This window comes from Cavia porcellus, unplaced genomic scaffold (assembly GCF_034190915.1).
Source record: "Cavia porcellus strain 051 isolate PalLab524CR breed Dunkin Hartley unplaced genomic scaffold, mCavPor4.1 scaffold_9, whole genome shotgun sequence".
NCBI classification, from domain to species: Eukaryota; Metazoa; Chordata; class Mammalia; order Rodentia; family Caviidae; genus Cavia; species Cavia porcellus.
The window spans coordinates 89,324,837-89,339,890 of record NW_026947492.1 but is presented as its reverse complement, the minus strand read 5'-3'; the positions used below and the strand labels follow the sequence as shown (position 1 = coordinate 89,339,890).

The following is a 15,054-nucleotide window of genomic DNA, read 5'->3' as shown; positions in this document are numbered from 1 at the left end:
AGTGGTGGATGGGGCCACACTACCACATAACCAAGACTATAATCTGGAATAAATGTTCTGGAGAATATTGCACACAGGCGTGGGAGTTAGGAAGTCTGCTTGTTTTCGTAGCTATCATGACACCTTGGGACACAGCGAGCATCACCATAGCTGTACAGTGTCACTGACTGTCAAAACTTGGCACAGCGGAAACAGTGCCAACATTGGAGGTGGACTTCCTGGATCCAAATCCAAGTTTTCTGCTGAATGGTTTTATGCATTGGGTTCTAAGTCATCTAAGAATTGCTGAGACTCAGTTTATCCATCCTGGCATGGGGATACCGATCTTCTAGAGTAGTCAATTCTAAGTTGAATGATGAGATGTTCTCTCTGGAGTCCCTAGCCAAGTGTCTAACACCTAAAAATGACAGGCACTTGTAATGTCAGGTACCAGGCACTGTTTCTTGTTCTGTTCTGTGTATGAAGCACGTGCTGTTTAGCTGCTTGCTCATCTTACTAACTCTGTAGCTAAAGAGGTGCCTTTGAAATCAGCCCGTCCTTCTGTAGATGCCAAGCTCACTGTGGTTCTTCCTAGAAATATTTTTGGCAGGGAGGTCTGATTCAGATGTTTATCTTGAGACTGGACTTGAGTGGATTCTGACATCCTCCCTGGGTTCCAGCCTCAGGCTTGGCCCCTTCTTGACTTTGGTTTGGGTGAACATCACCTTGGGAGAGGCAGCGCTTCGACCCCCTGTACAGCACCCAGGAGTTAGCTCAGGTCTGCGGTTACAGTCCCCACAGCTTTGCGACCACCCCATCTCTGTCTCTGACGTTGTTTCATTCTTCCAATAGGGAGTTACTCTCTTTTTTTCCTACTTTATCATTATCCATTACCTCTCAGTGTCTCTCTACTTCTGTGAACATGAAGCAGCTTTGTCTTAGCTCATTTTAAAAATCAGTGTTTTCTCTTCTGGAGGTCATTTTCTTCATGCAGCCCAGCCCTCTGAAGATGTTAATTCTGTTTTGACTCTTGTAATCAGATTCCTTTTTGAATCCCTTCTGAATCCTATTGAAACTATGTGCTGGGCCACATCTTCTGATACGAAGAAGCAATCTCTATTTTGGTGAATCTGTCTCTCTGCCACCCTCTTCCCTGTTCTGAAACTGAATTTGTGATTTCTTCCATTTCTTTCATCTTCTGGAGACTCAGCTGAATGATTTTCCCCTGTCTGTTACCCACCATTTACACCATGCTGTGTCTTTTGTATGTGCTTTCGTGATGAAGGATAAGCAGCAAAGATAAGATCATGACAGTTTAATTTTCTGGTGCATTTTTCAGCTTTTGGGCTTCATTTTAGTTCTGCCAAAATTACAAATGGTATGAACTGGAAAGCAAATGTACTCTCAGCCACACCATGCAAGGAGCAAGGATGTATGACCACGGGGTCCAGGATGCTTGGCAGAGTGCAAAGATTGGATTAAATCTATGTAAGCAATTCTCCCTGAGGTTTTCTAAGCATCCCTTTGTCTATTTTTGAAAAATATCTTGATTCAAGTCCTTAGAATGCCATCAAACAAGGGGATGGCCTGTTTGATTTGCATCAGAGTAAGTAACTTCTTCAAACCTGGGTGAGCTGGGGACTCTCAGTGGCTGCAGAGAGACCACAGGAGGGTCCTCTGGGAGGAGCAGACAAGGATCCTTGACATGGACACAGCCATTCCAGTCAGCAGCTTGCTCGCCAGTTGTGGCCCATGGGTGAAGACTGAATTGCTTCAAGGCAAGTCCTAACCAGTTTCTCATCTTAAGGAATGGCTGGGCCCCTCAGCAGTGCAAGGCAGACTTCCCTGTGTGACTGTGTTCCTGTGAGTAAAAGACCAAGGTGATTTATCCTTTAGCGTCCCCTGCTCAATCCCTTCTCCTCAACTGCAGCTGCATATTTTAAAAACAGAAATAAGATTGTGTCCCTGGTCTGATGGAAGTTCGGGCTTCTACATGTAGACCCCAGGACCTGTGTCTTGAGCTTGGCTTTCAAGTTACATCTCAAACAGGCACAGCTCCTGCCTGTAACCAGTCTTCTGGAATGTACTTCTCTGTTTGCTGTGTTGTTTCTCTCCCCTTTCTCTGTTTCCCTTCTATTTCAGATCACAGATGGAGCATCATTTCCATAGCAAATCTTCTCTGACCTTCACGGAGGTCAAATACCCTTGTCAATGGGTGTCATGACCTTGCTTGAAATTCTTGTAGGTTTGTTTCAATCATTTGTTAGGCAGTTGAAACCTAGGATGGCACTTTTTCATCACTTTGCCTCTGGACTTGTAGCAGCTTTGGTAATATTCTTTGGGAGTCATGATTAAGTGATTCTCCCCTTTCCTAAATCTACAGAGAAAAATTCAGTCTCCAAAGTGTCCTTCTGGGTACCCAGCTTTATTCTCTACTTGGTGAATTCTGATTCCCCTTTTTAGATCAACCTTTATGATCTTTTTCTTTGAATTGCCTTTCATAGTTACCTTTGTAGTACTAAGAGGGGGCTTAATGGTTTAACTCCACAAGAATACATTTCTAGGTTATATAACAGGTTCACCAGTCCTGTCTGGTGGCCTATTTCTTACCTAGAGCCCCAGCAGGAAAGACTATTCAACTCTGCACTTCTGTGATGTGGAAGACAAGAATAGGAAAATGTGCTAAGCCAGATGCTGGCTTGTACCTTCTACCTAGAAGTGATACCTGAGTGCCTGCGCTCAGATTCCATGCTCAGTCATATGGTCAGGCTTTTATTAAAAGAGAGTGGAGGGGTTCATTTGTGTTCTCTGAAAATGGGTGAGATTTTACGGACATCATTAATCCTGATCAAACTTTCCAACACCTGACTCCTCCTGGGTATCCAAACTGTCAATCCCAGTATTTCACTCTTTCTGCCTTTCTCTGTCCCTTAATCTTAATACTCTGTGATTCCATCTTTTAGCTTGTGTGTTCTAGCACCATCACTGCAGTAATTCCTTGCTTTCCTCAGGATTCTGGCTCTGGGTTGGGTCCCCTGGACTCAACTGTGAGATGGAGACCAGCATAGGAAGTTGTTGACTACCTAAGTCCTGTCACCAATTTCTAGTGTTGTGTCTCATATCATGGTTACAAAACTCTTGCTAACTGTGGGTCTCTTTTTAAGATCTCAGTGACACAACAATATTTTTATTTATAGCCCTACAAATCTTTAACACTAAAAATGATCTGTTGCTATAGCAGTGTGTTTTATTAGAAATGTACTTTTCTCTTAAAAATAGATTTATGAATTTTCTAGTGAACCAATGTAGTCATTTTTATGCTTAGTTGCTGTGTATTAAGGGTGGTAGGACGTCGATGATTATCTTCATTGAAGCACTATTTTACTACCATTTTTAGCCAGTGTTTTTGAAGTAAATCATAGTGAGTAAGATATTAAGTGCGATGGGTGATTTTGTGTCAGGTATTTAACTTCTCTGAACATTGCTTTGCTAAAATTTATAGGTGTTTTTAGTTTGTTCAAGGTTTTGCACTTGTATCAACCTGGATGAGGTCTTCAAAGACACAGACCTTAGAATTAGAACTTAGAATAAACTGATGTGGATCCCGGGTTCTGGAGAGTAAATGCAAATCATTGGCTGTTAAATAGTGGAGCTACAAACAAAGCTCACATTTACCACCTTGGATTCCCAGCAATAGTCTGCCTTTGTCTCCATCTTTTAGCAGCAATTTGAATAAAATGCATCTTATTCCAGTTTTAAATGTATAATTTCCAGAAAAATATTCTCTCAACTTAAAGTTGTAAGTTATGTTAATTCTTATCATAAACTTTTATGGAAATGAAGATGATACTCTGACCTCTGTACCAAAGAGAATAGTAGTTTTTGTGGAATCAGCCTGTTATTCTATCACATGGGCTGGGTCCCCAGGTCAGAAGATGAAAGGCACAGATTTGCATCAGAACACAACTGCTGTCTGTTCACAACAGAGGAACAACTGGCTGCAGCATCATTTCCTAACAGATGGATTAGAGCATGTCTAGGCTTGACACATGAGCGGAGAGGAGCTAGATTCCCTTGGTCTCTCTGATAAAAGCTTCCCATGTACTGTAGATGCCCAATAAATATTAATTGGTATCAACTCACGGGATGCAGAACTCCTTGATTTTGAACACTTAAGTACAATTGCCTCCTTGGTGAGAGATGAAAAATTGATTTTGTCTTCATCTTTCCTAGACTCTTCACTGTTACATCTCACATGCATTTTGCTAGAAGTACTTTTCACTCAGGATAGGATCTAATGCACTGCTTAACCTGTGCTTGGGCTTTGGTTTTACTGTGTCTCTTTTTTTTCTCTTGACTTCAGTGAACATTCGCCTTTTGTAATTTCACTTTAAGACGATCACACTCTGGTTCAATTTCTTGACTTAACAGATTTCTTTTTTTTCCTTCCAGATATTGATGAATGCACTGCTAAGATGCATTACTGTCATGCCAATACTGTATGTGTGAACCTGCCAGGCTTATACCGCTGTGACTGTGTCCCGGGTTACATTCGTGTAGATGACTTCTCTTGCACAGGTGAGTGCAACAAAACGTTTTCTAATTCGTCCCTTCTCTGCACCATGTCTGTGTTGTTACACTAGCACCTAGTATACAAAAATACTTTTACTTAAATAATTCTCTTCCATAATTTCACCCTCGCATTCTGATAAAGGAATTAATAATAAGAGAATGTTTGTCTGCATAACTAATTTTCACACCCAGTATTTCCGCCTGTGTACGTTTGTGTACATGTCTGGGGGTGCAGTGAAACTGAAGTCCAGCTGCCTGTGGTAACACCGAGGAGCTTAGAGATATCAGTTCAAAAAAAAGAAAGATTCAAACATTTTTCCTTCCATTATAATTAAATGTTTTTCTATGTGAGAAATGAACTTTGAGAAAGATAAGCGTTACCTTGAAGTAGGCGGCAAGAGTGCTTGTTGGTCACATATCAGGCATGTGGGAGCCACTCAAGATTATGCTGCTTTATATTTTCTTGCTGTCATTTCCCACCTCTTCTCCCTCTGTCACTGAGCTTAGACTGACCTGGAGCATTCTGTGAACAGAGGAGGTCTTGGTGGGCATTTGCTTTGTAGTTCCAATGTCTTCCCAGTCATGTATCTGCAGATATCAACCTGATGTTGGTTAAGGGTAGTAGAAGATTGCAGGTCTTTCTTTGCTTGGGTCAAATATATTTAAATGCTCATTAGCACTGTAAAGTAATATAATTTGGGGTTCTTGTGAAGGTATTTCCCTGATTCCTGACTCTTTTTGTCTTAGCACTGTCGTATGAAACTGCACTCTTCCCTGGGAATGTGGTGCCACCTAATTTCTTTCTCTGAATGATCTTTGCAGAAACATAGAAAGTTGGAGAAGTCACAGAAATATGATTCTTTAGCTGTCTTCTGTTGCATGTTCCAAGTTGCTGCTGTTTAGGGAAAGGACGGGAAAGCTCAGAGGGAGCAGGGTTCTGAGGCTACGCGAGGCCAGCTGTCATCTCCCTCTCTTCTCTATAGCTGTTATGACCGTTAGGAAAACATGAGAGAGTTGACATTATAAGGGCTAAGTTTCTTCAGGACCAGTAAACAAGCATGTTGTAAAAACCTGTGAGGTTACTGGTGACTGTCACTCTTCTCACTAGTAGATGAAGCTCATAACTCAGCTTAACCCCAAGATGATGACTGTCTTCCAGAACAACAGCACTACATCATGAAAGTCACTAAACTGAGATAAAGGCAAGTTAAAGTCATGTCAGTGTGCCACTCGTGCTCTTATGACCTTGCTGAAGGGTGTGGGAAACCCTGTGTACTTATCAAACTCCTGGGAAAGGCAGGTCTCCACCTGGTTGTCTGTGTGTGGAACAGGATGGGAAACATGTTATCTGAGGAGCTGGCTCCAGCATTATTGTAGGAAGTGAAATGTGCTGTTTGGAATAAAAGACAAAAGCATGGATCTTGCAAGGTAGCCAAGCACCCCTTCTTGTCTGGAAAAGAATAAATAGCTCTGCAGGGGATGGGGGGGAACCCCAGCTTCACACACCTTTTCGTTTTGTGTTGCATGCAGTGTGTTTGCCTGAGAGGAAATGGAAATGTTAGAAATCACGAAGGAGAGGAAAATACAGGGAGAGGGCCCGCAAGGTGGGACCAGTCAGAGAGCGGGAGGCTGGTGCTGGGAAAGAGCACAGGTGAAAAAGACCCAACAGAAACAGAAAGGAGAGCACTTTTTACAACAGAAGCATTGGGCTGGGAGACAGCTCAGCAGCAAAGCACCTGCCTGGCAAGTATGAGGTTGTGAGTTCGATTCCCAGTGCCAAAGCACAGAAACCAAAACAACAGCAACAGAAGTAAATAAAACTAAATGAAATGAAGGCAGGCTGAGGTGACTTCAGTGTGCCACCCCTGCTCTTGTGTCCTTGGTGAAGGGGCTGGGAAACCCTGTGTACTTATTAAACTCCTGGGAAAGGCAGGTCTCCACCTGGTAGTCTGTGTGTGGAACAGGATGGGAAACGTGTTATCTGAGGAGCTGGCTCCAGCATTATTTTAGGAAGTGAAATGTGCTGTTTGGAATAAAAGACAAAAGCATGGATCTTGCAAGGTAGCGAAGCACCCCTTCTTCACTGGAAAAGAATAAATAGCTCTGTGTGTGGGGGGAACCAGCATCACACAGCTTTTTGTTTTGTTGAGCATGCAGGTGTATTTGCCTGAGAGGAAATAGAAAATCTAGAAATCACAAAGGTGCGGAAAATCCTGGGAGAGGGCATACAAGGTGGGGGCCAGTCAGAGAGTGAGAGGCTGGGTGCTGGGACAGCACAGGTGAAAGAGACCCAAGTGAATCAGAGAGGAGAGGACTTTTTACAACAGGAGTGTTGGGCTGGGAGACAGCCAGCAGCAGAGCACCTGCCTGGTGAGTGCTAGGTTGTGAGTTTGATTCCCATTGCCAAGACACAGAAACCAAAACAACAGCAACATAAGTAAATAAAACAGGAGTTTTAATGTGAAGTTCATCCACTGTGTCACTGTGCAGTGTGCCCTGAGAACTTCCCTCCTGACTCTGAGATATGTGATAAATTCCCCTTTTCCTTAATGAGGGGTACACACTCCTCCACCCAAGAGGGAGCACGTTGACATGGCAACTGCAGAAATGGTTTATGTGCCCCTAGAATGTGGGGGTCCCCCAGGGAACCATCATAAGATAACCCTTATGTTCCCTCTGTGGTCCCAACCCCATACACCTACTTGTGCACATGAAAGTGTGAGTCCTCACTGCCTCCTCTCGGGAATTTCAGAAATCTTCCTGAGGACGCTGGACTTCCACGGATCAGATTTTTTTAATGGGTTCACACTCTTTACACTGTATCCTTTAATCCTGTGTCCTTGTTCTGTTTTTTTTCTCCCCTCCCCACAGGAACACTGAATTTGTCTGTGGGCATTGTCCCCATGTCCTCCCTCTTACCCATCTGCCCTCCTCAGACCCCCCGTGGACTTCCATCATGGGCTTCCACAGAGACCAGATTTATCAAGGTCACTGTGAGGTCCACTTTCCTAAATCCTAGGCCTATATCTCAGCAGCACTGAGCATGGCATTAACTCACCTTCCCCACTGAGCATCTTTTAAGCATGGCATTAACTCACCTTCCCCACCCCAGCATCTTTGCTGGGCTTGTGGCATTCTGTGTCCTGCTCTGCCTTTCTATCATAGTCCAATCCTGCTAGGACTGCTTAGTCCAATACTAAGCAGTATTTCTGTATGGCCACGTCTTCCCGTGCTGACATTTGAAAGGTCACCGTAAAGCTCTTTCCTCCTGGTTTTTGTCACCTGTATTTTTAAGGTGCTTCTGTAAATCATTTGACTTGAGGAGAATTCCACTGTTACTGACACCTGAACTGCTCTTTCCAGCTCCGATATTTCTCCAGAGCTTCTGAGTCATAGATTGAGCTTGTCATCTACATACAGATGTGTAAGGAAGCATTTCATATGGAACACGTGTATGACAGAGGCCTTAATTTCTTTCCACATCTGCAAACCTTCTCTTCTTAAAATTCTTCCCATCTCAGCAAATGAAGGTACTATCTTCCCAGTTTAAGATGGGAGTCCAAGGGTTCTGCTTGATTAATCTTCCTCCCTCGTGGACAGATTTGATTGCTGTATCATCAGCCTTATTGATTGTGCTTCTCACCCTGTCCTCAGCCTGTCCACTTCTTTCTATTCCCCTGTTACCATCCCAGTGGACTTCTGCAGTAGTCTCTGCTCTAGTCCAACTCCACTATATTCCATTCTTCGCATAGCAGAGAAACCAATTAAAAAATAGAAATCACACAAATGCTTAAGATACTCATGCATGTCTCACCAAACAGGAAATCAAACCCTTACTTTATTAGTTTGACTTATAACACCAGGTGATTCCCCCCTTCTGCCTCTCTGACTCTCTCTTGCACCATTTGGCTTTTTCTCATTATGAGATGATGACCCTGCACCTTGTCTTCTCCATTTAAACCTTTCTTCTTCCTCATTTTCTTTGCATGCACTGTTGTTCCTTCTCGGAACTCTTTTTGTCTTGATATTTACATAGAAGGCTTTCTCTTAACATTTAGATCTTAGCCTACAAGTGGCTAACAGTGGTTCAGAGAGGCTTTTATTTGTGAGTATAAATAGCCACCCATGTTTCCTATGCTGTACCACTTGATTTTATTTCTCTAAATGTATCTCATCACTGTCTGCCTAGCGTTTATGTTATGTGTGTGTATGTGTGTGTGTGTGTGTACATGCGTGTGCACATTTTCCATCAGACTCAGAGCCTCACTTCATGCATATCAGCCAAATCCTCTACCTCTCAGCTCCATATCAGCCCTGAAATTGTCTCAGTTGTAAGTGGTTTTTATTGGCCTCTCTTCACTAGAATGTAAACTCTGAGAACAGGCATCTTTTACTTTTTTTTCCTGCTGTCTCATGACTGTCTAGCACATTGTCTGTCATACAGCATCCAGCTAGTATTTGCTGAGTTAAGCAATTCATAAAACTAAAGGACTTTCTTATTTATAAATATCTCAATGTGATCATTCTTTATATCTTTTTTTGAAGTCCCACTAGGTTTTTGTTCTTCTGTCTCCATCAGTTTTATCGTGTTGTACCTTACTGGATTTTATTAGATGTGATAGTATAAACATTCGTTTTCTGTTAGTTGGTTCTGAATACCCTGTAACACTTTCATTGTCTTGAATGGTTTACACTGTCTTGTTATGTTTGATACTATAGTGTATGAAGGTATACTCAAATATTTCAAGGAAAGAGACACTATGGTAGCTACTATTATGTCAGGTTGTCTTGTGGTGAAACACTATGTTGCTTAAATTGCTCTGTTCTGATCTGTTTTGTTACGTCCTCTTTTATTTTAATCTTTTAAAAAAATTGAAAAACTGCAAAAAAAAAAATCCCTAAAGGACCTTGTGCAGATTCTGTGCTTCTCAAAACTTCATTTATGGAATGTTGCCTGTATCTGCCATACCTATAGATTAGTGTGAACATCAGTTAGTAATAAGACGTGTGAAGATACTGAGTATGACATCAAGTCACGATAGCATATTCTCCAATAACTGGCAACCTTTAATACCGAGTGAATTAACATGACACTGGTAGTTTATGCTGTGGTATTTGTCTACCACCGATCAACAGGAACATTCTGTTCATAGCTACACTGGAGTGTGTTCTGATAGAACTGTTCCTATGGGGAAAATTGTCCACCACCAAGACAGGAAAGAGAGCCTGGGGTCCTCTATCAAGCATGAAATGTTCTGGCCAGAAAGTGACCAATTTCCCTCCTATCCCACTGACTAACGCTGGTCATTGGTCCCATCCCAGCACAAAGGGATGGAGAAATACCTTCCTAGCACACATTCTGGATAGAAACAGGAGCTTTTGATGACAGAGTCTAAAGCATTCTGTAGGGACTCATACTGAGCAGATTCTTAGCAAACAGAGTTTCTTTGGATGTGAGGACCTGAAGAGCTGTTGATGAATCTTTTGTTAGTAACAGGTGAGGATTCAGAAAATAGTTACAATATTTAACAAATTATGTTAAGTACTATGATAAGTGGCAGGAAGAGTAAACAGAATCCAGTAGGAAAAAGACCCTTGATTGCAAAGATAAAGTATTGATGATGATGATGATGATGATGATGGTTTGCAAGCCCAGGGGAACTATTGGAATTTACCGAAGGGTATTAGCAGCTGTGACTGGATTAGGTTAGGATTTACAGAAACTCATTAGGAATGTGAACGGGTGAGCTGGGTTTGGGGGCACACACTTGAGATGTCAGCAACTGGGAGGCTGAGGCCGGAGGAACCTAGTGAGTTCCCAGCCATCCTGGGCTACCTAGTGAGTTCAAGTCCAGTCAGAACTATGCAGCGAAACCCTGTCTCAAAGTGGAACAAACCAACAGATCTATTGAGGACTGCGAATGAGGGAAAAGAGTCCTACAGGATAAGTATCATCTTAAACAGTTATTTCTCCCCTAGAGTCAATTCTAAGTGTCTTCTTTTCAACAGTTTTGTTAGTTCACCGGATTGATTCCCTGGAATTCTGAAATGTACTTTGGCATCCACAAAATAAGCTTTTAGATTAGCTATCCTCTTTATTCCCCACATAGATGCAATCCTTACCCATTTTCTTATTGGGACCCAAAAAATGACATTTTCCCTGAGGTAACTTGTTTATGTGATAAATGGGGTGTGTAATAGGTATACGGCATTACAAAGACTTTTTCAGATGTTTCATTTTGTGTACCCTACTTGCCAAATTAATGCTTCTTCACAGTTTTAGGAGAGTTTTCATGACTGGTTACATGTTTAATCGTGGTTATTACTCCTTGACAAATTGCAAGGAAGAGACCATGCAAGAGCCTTTCCTGATCCTACTGACAGCAGAACCGAAGATTCAGGGCTAAGCGTAGCATAGGAGGAGAAAGCCAGTGAGGTATTCAGAGAAGAAACTGCAGCCTTTGCTCAGTTACATTTTCCTATTAAGATTATAAAAAAGATGAGCTGAGCATACTTGTGTGATCCTGGCCTTCTGGGGAAGCCTATACATGGGGGATCACAAAAACAAGCCCAGCCTAGGTAGTTTATGAGATCTTGACTCAGAATTAAAAACTAAAATTAAATGGCCAAGTGTGGTGGTGCACATGTGTAATCCCAGCACTTGGGAGACTGAAGCTGGAGGAGCACTGTGAATTTGAGACCTGGGCAACAAAGTGCATTCAAGGCAGCCTCAGCTGCATAGTGATCTGACCTCAAAAAGACAAAGAAACAAAACAAAACAAAACAAAACAAAACAAAACAAAAAACCCACTTTTTAAAAAAATAAATGACTGGGGATGTAGCCCAGTGCAAAGCCCTGGGTTCAATCACCAGTATGTCCAAAAATATTGTATCTTTAAGATAATAATGCTCAATAGTTTAAGATGGGGCACCATTGTTTAGAATTTAAAACTGGAATCCCTGATGTGTTCATGTATTCTGCACTTGTGCTCTGTAGATTTTCCATGAAACTTCTCCTGGCCTTTTAAAGGACGAGAGCCTTTAGCCTTTGACAATGGAGGACATTTTTTGGCCTTGAAATTAATATGAGCTTGGGTCATTTTGTCCTCTGTAGGAGATTCCTTAGCTATGCTTGTTCTTTTATAAAGTTTGCAATGAGAAAAGTCACCAATTAGCGTTTTATGGGGTTTGTTCTTTCCCGTATTCTTTTAGTTTCTGGAGTGGTCAGTCTGCGTGGTTTCTGGGCCTCTAACGTTCCGGTATTCCAGTTAAACTCCTCATGCTTTGGCTGTTTGATAAGATGCTATCATTAGCGATGCAGACAGTTTGAAAGCAGGGTCCCTGTGCTTTACAAGGAAAGCATGCAGCAGTAAGACAGGTGCTTAACGGTAATGGGTAAGCACTCATTTTTATGCCAAAAATTTCCCATGGAGGCAAGACATAAAGGGAAAGAGTGAGATAACAAATGTCTTGTGTGATTTCTATTACCTCACTAAAGGGGTTTTTATTCTCTTGATGTTGACATGGAGCACACCTTGGGAGAAACATATATTTGAAATAGAGAAGGCTTAAAGTGTTGGATACAATAGTCTATTAATTTAACAGCTTGGATTAAGCACCTTGTAATGCAAAGAGGTTAGGCAACTGTTTAAATGCCTTCAGAGTGAGAGTGAGTTGTTGGAAAGTTTAGGTGAGGTTTCTGGAGTACGGCTTCTGCCCAGAGTTGATGAAGCAGAGAACATTTTCCATCATGGGATGCTTGAAGTTTTCTCGCTGAGCAGAGGCATAAGGTATGGAACTAAATAGAACATTCTCTAACTTGACAGTGCGAGGTCCTAAATTATTCACAGATTGTCTTGTCTTCTGAGCACACACCTTGTGTTGCTTTGGATGACTGTCTTTAGTTTTGCCTGTTGGTTCACCTTAGGGGCAGGTTGCTGGACATTAACTTGGCTTTGAGTCTCTGAAGAGGTGATGCTGGAAAAGAGGAAAGCAGGTGTAAGCAGGCAGCAGGGTCAGCGAATGAAGATGACAAGATGCATCAACCTCCAAGCTGAACAGGATCACTGTGAATCACACAGGCCATGGGCCTCCAGCCCATTTCACTGTAGTTTAAAAATGGCTGTCACCAGGAGCCCACCACTAACAGATGCTGGCGGGGCTGTGGGGAAGAAAGAACACTTCTCTGCTGTTTATGGGAGTGTAGACTGGTTCAGCCACTGTGGAAATCAGTGTGGAGATTCCTCAAAAAACTAGGATTGGAGGTCCCATTTATACCAGCTATTCCACTTGGGTATCTTTCTAGAAAAGTTAAAACATCATACCACCATCATATCATGGGTGATATATATTCACCCATGTTTATAGCAGCAAAATTTGAAAATAATTTGAAATAGCTAAATATTGGAAACAACTCAAGTGCCCATCAACTGAGGAAGGGGTAAAAAAGATGTGGTATTTCTATACAATGGAATATTACTTGGCCTATACAGAAGAATAAACTTTAGCCTTATAGGTGAATGGATACAACTTGAGGCCATTCTCATAAGTGAAATATATCAAACTCACTTGTGTAAATATTGTATTGTTTCCCCTGTGAAAGAAAAATCTGAAAGAATAACAAGATCCAAAATGTACAATAGACATTGTGATAATGGAAAGGAAAGAAAGTGCTCAAAATGAAAGAACAACTGGGATAGGGGAACTGAAACAAGAAAGAAGGCAAAATACTATATATATATATATATATATATATATATATATATACATATATATATATATATGTATGTATATATGCAAGATAGAGAACTAGACTACTGTAGTTCATCAAAAAAGATCAGTGTTTTCAATATTTGATTGAGCAATTATTTCAAGTTTCATCCATTATTTCAAAATCTCATAATCTGTACAATTTTAAAATGACAATATAAAATATATTAACTAATGTTAATTTGCTACTTTTTTTTGTAATTTTGCATTGTTTTTATCTTTTTGTCTTTAAGCTAAAAAAAGTAGTAAAAATGCCACATCCAAAGCTTCATAGAATACAGTACTATTTTTGTTTATCAGAAAACACTTATTGGTAGATCAGATAATAAAAGTGAAATTAAGCCGTGTACCTTTGGATATCCCAAAACCCTCCTAACAGGCCTGATGGGAGTCATGAGATGTTCGCCTTTGTTTTGATGTCTTCGGCATTTTTCTTCTGTTCACTTAGATAATTAGTTTCTCTTCCTTCCTCTTCTGTTTCCCAGAGAGGGTATGTGACTGTGTCAGAGTAGGGTTCCAGAATTTTTAATCTATCCAGGTGGAGATGGCCAGGTCTCCCTTCAAGGTAGAAACAATTGAGACATTAAAAATCAAATACAATATAATATAAAATAAAATAAAATAAGGTGTTGATGCCTGGGATCTCTTCTTAGAGGTTTTAATTTCCTTGGGTTTAGAGTTGTGATGTAGCATTGAGGTCACATTTGTTCAGACTTATGGATGCTTTTAATGCGCAGTCATGTTTGACAGTTAGTGCTTTAGCGCAGAACAGAAAGAGCTGGCCTATGGGAGCATATTATTACAAGGCGATGAGAGGAGAAAAACCTTCTTTTGAAGACTAGAAAAGAATTCCTCTACTCTGTCACAGGTGACACAGAACTGAGGAACTAATGCAGGCAAAGACTTGTGTTCAGAGCTGCACTATGAACGCACAAGACACTGAGAGAGAGGGCAGCAGAGGTCTCTATGGGCAGATCCCGAGCCTTCCAGGATGGCCAGGCTGCTGTAGTGCCTGGCTACTACCGAGGCACACCTCATCTCCATGGTGACCTAAGTGTCCCTTGGACCAGGGCCAAATTGCTCCTCTGTCCATGTCACGGTTAACTGGAAATCTCTGATGCCATGGTACACCCTGATTGAAGTAGAGAATGCTCAAAATGACCAAGACATTGCCTTGGAAGAAAAGGAGCTCAGAATTACTCATCAAACTGAATTGAAGCAATTATGGAAAGTTATATTACTTGCTCAGACACCTTTGGATCAGGTTGTTTTGCCCATCATGCATAAAAAAGTAAAAGTCAACAGAAGAGAAAAAACTTGAGGGATCCATCTAAAGAAAGATTGCAGTTTAGTTTCTTATGTTTAGTTTTTCCTCATGTAGTATTGAAAATAATAATGCTAAAATAATGCCAATGGGTAGTAAATCCAGGAAATATATCTTCAGGAGATCATCCCAAGTTTACCTTAAACTTCATGATAGAAATAAATCTGAAGGATATGTTGCATGTTTGGTCTTTTGTTGGGTGTAAGTGGCAGCTCTTTTGTATTTCAGCCTCTATTATAAAAACTCCAAATCACGTTAGGGGCTGTAGAACAACTAGGATAAATTATAGAGCTTGCCCTAGGGATTTTGTGCACAAACCTATTAAGTACTGTGTTGCCCTTTACCAAAGTCATCATAAAAGACTTGTTAATATTTCTGTATATTGTTGGAACTGTGCATTCAAGAATAAC

At 41.2% G+C, this 15,054-nt stretch overlaps 1 long non-coding RNA gene across 1 annotated transcript in view; it reads left to right on the top strand.

Moving 5' to 3' along the window:
• LOC100725346 (uncharacterized) overlaps positions 1-15,054 on the top strand; it is a 270,531-nt gene that overhangs the window by 175,449 nt on the left and 80,028 nt on the right. Inside the window, exon 8 of the long non-coding RNA XR_010049930.1 lies at positions 4,432-4,557. This is a non-coding gene — a long non-coding RNA (uncharacterized LOC100725346). The remainder of the gene's footprint in view (positions 1-4,431; positions 4,558-15,054) is intronic.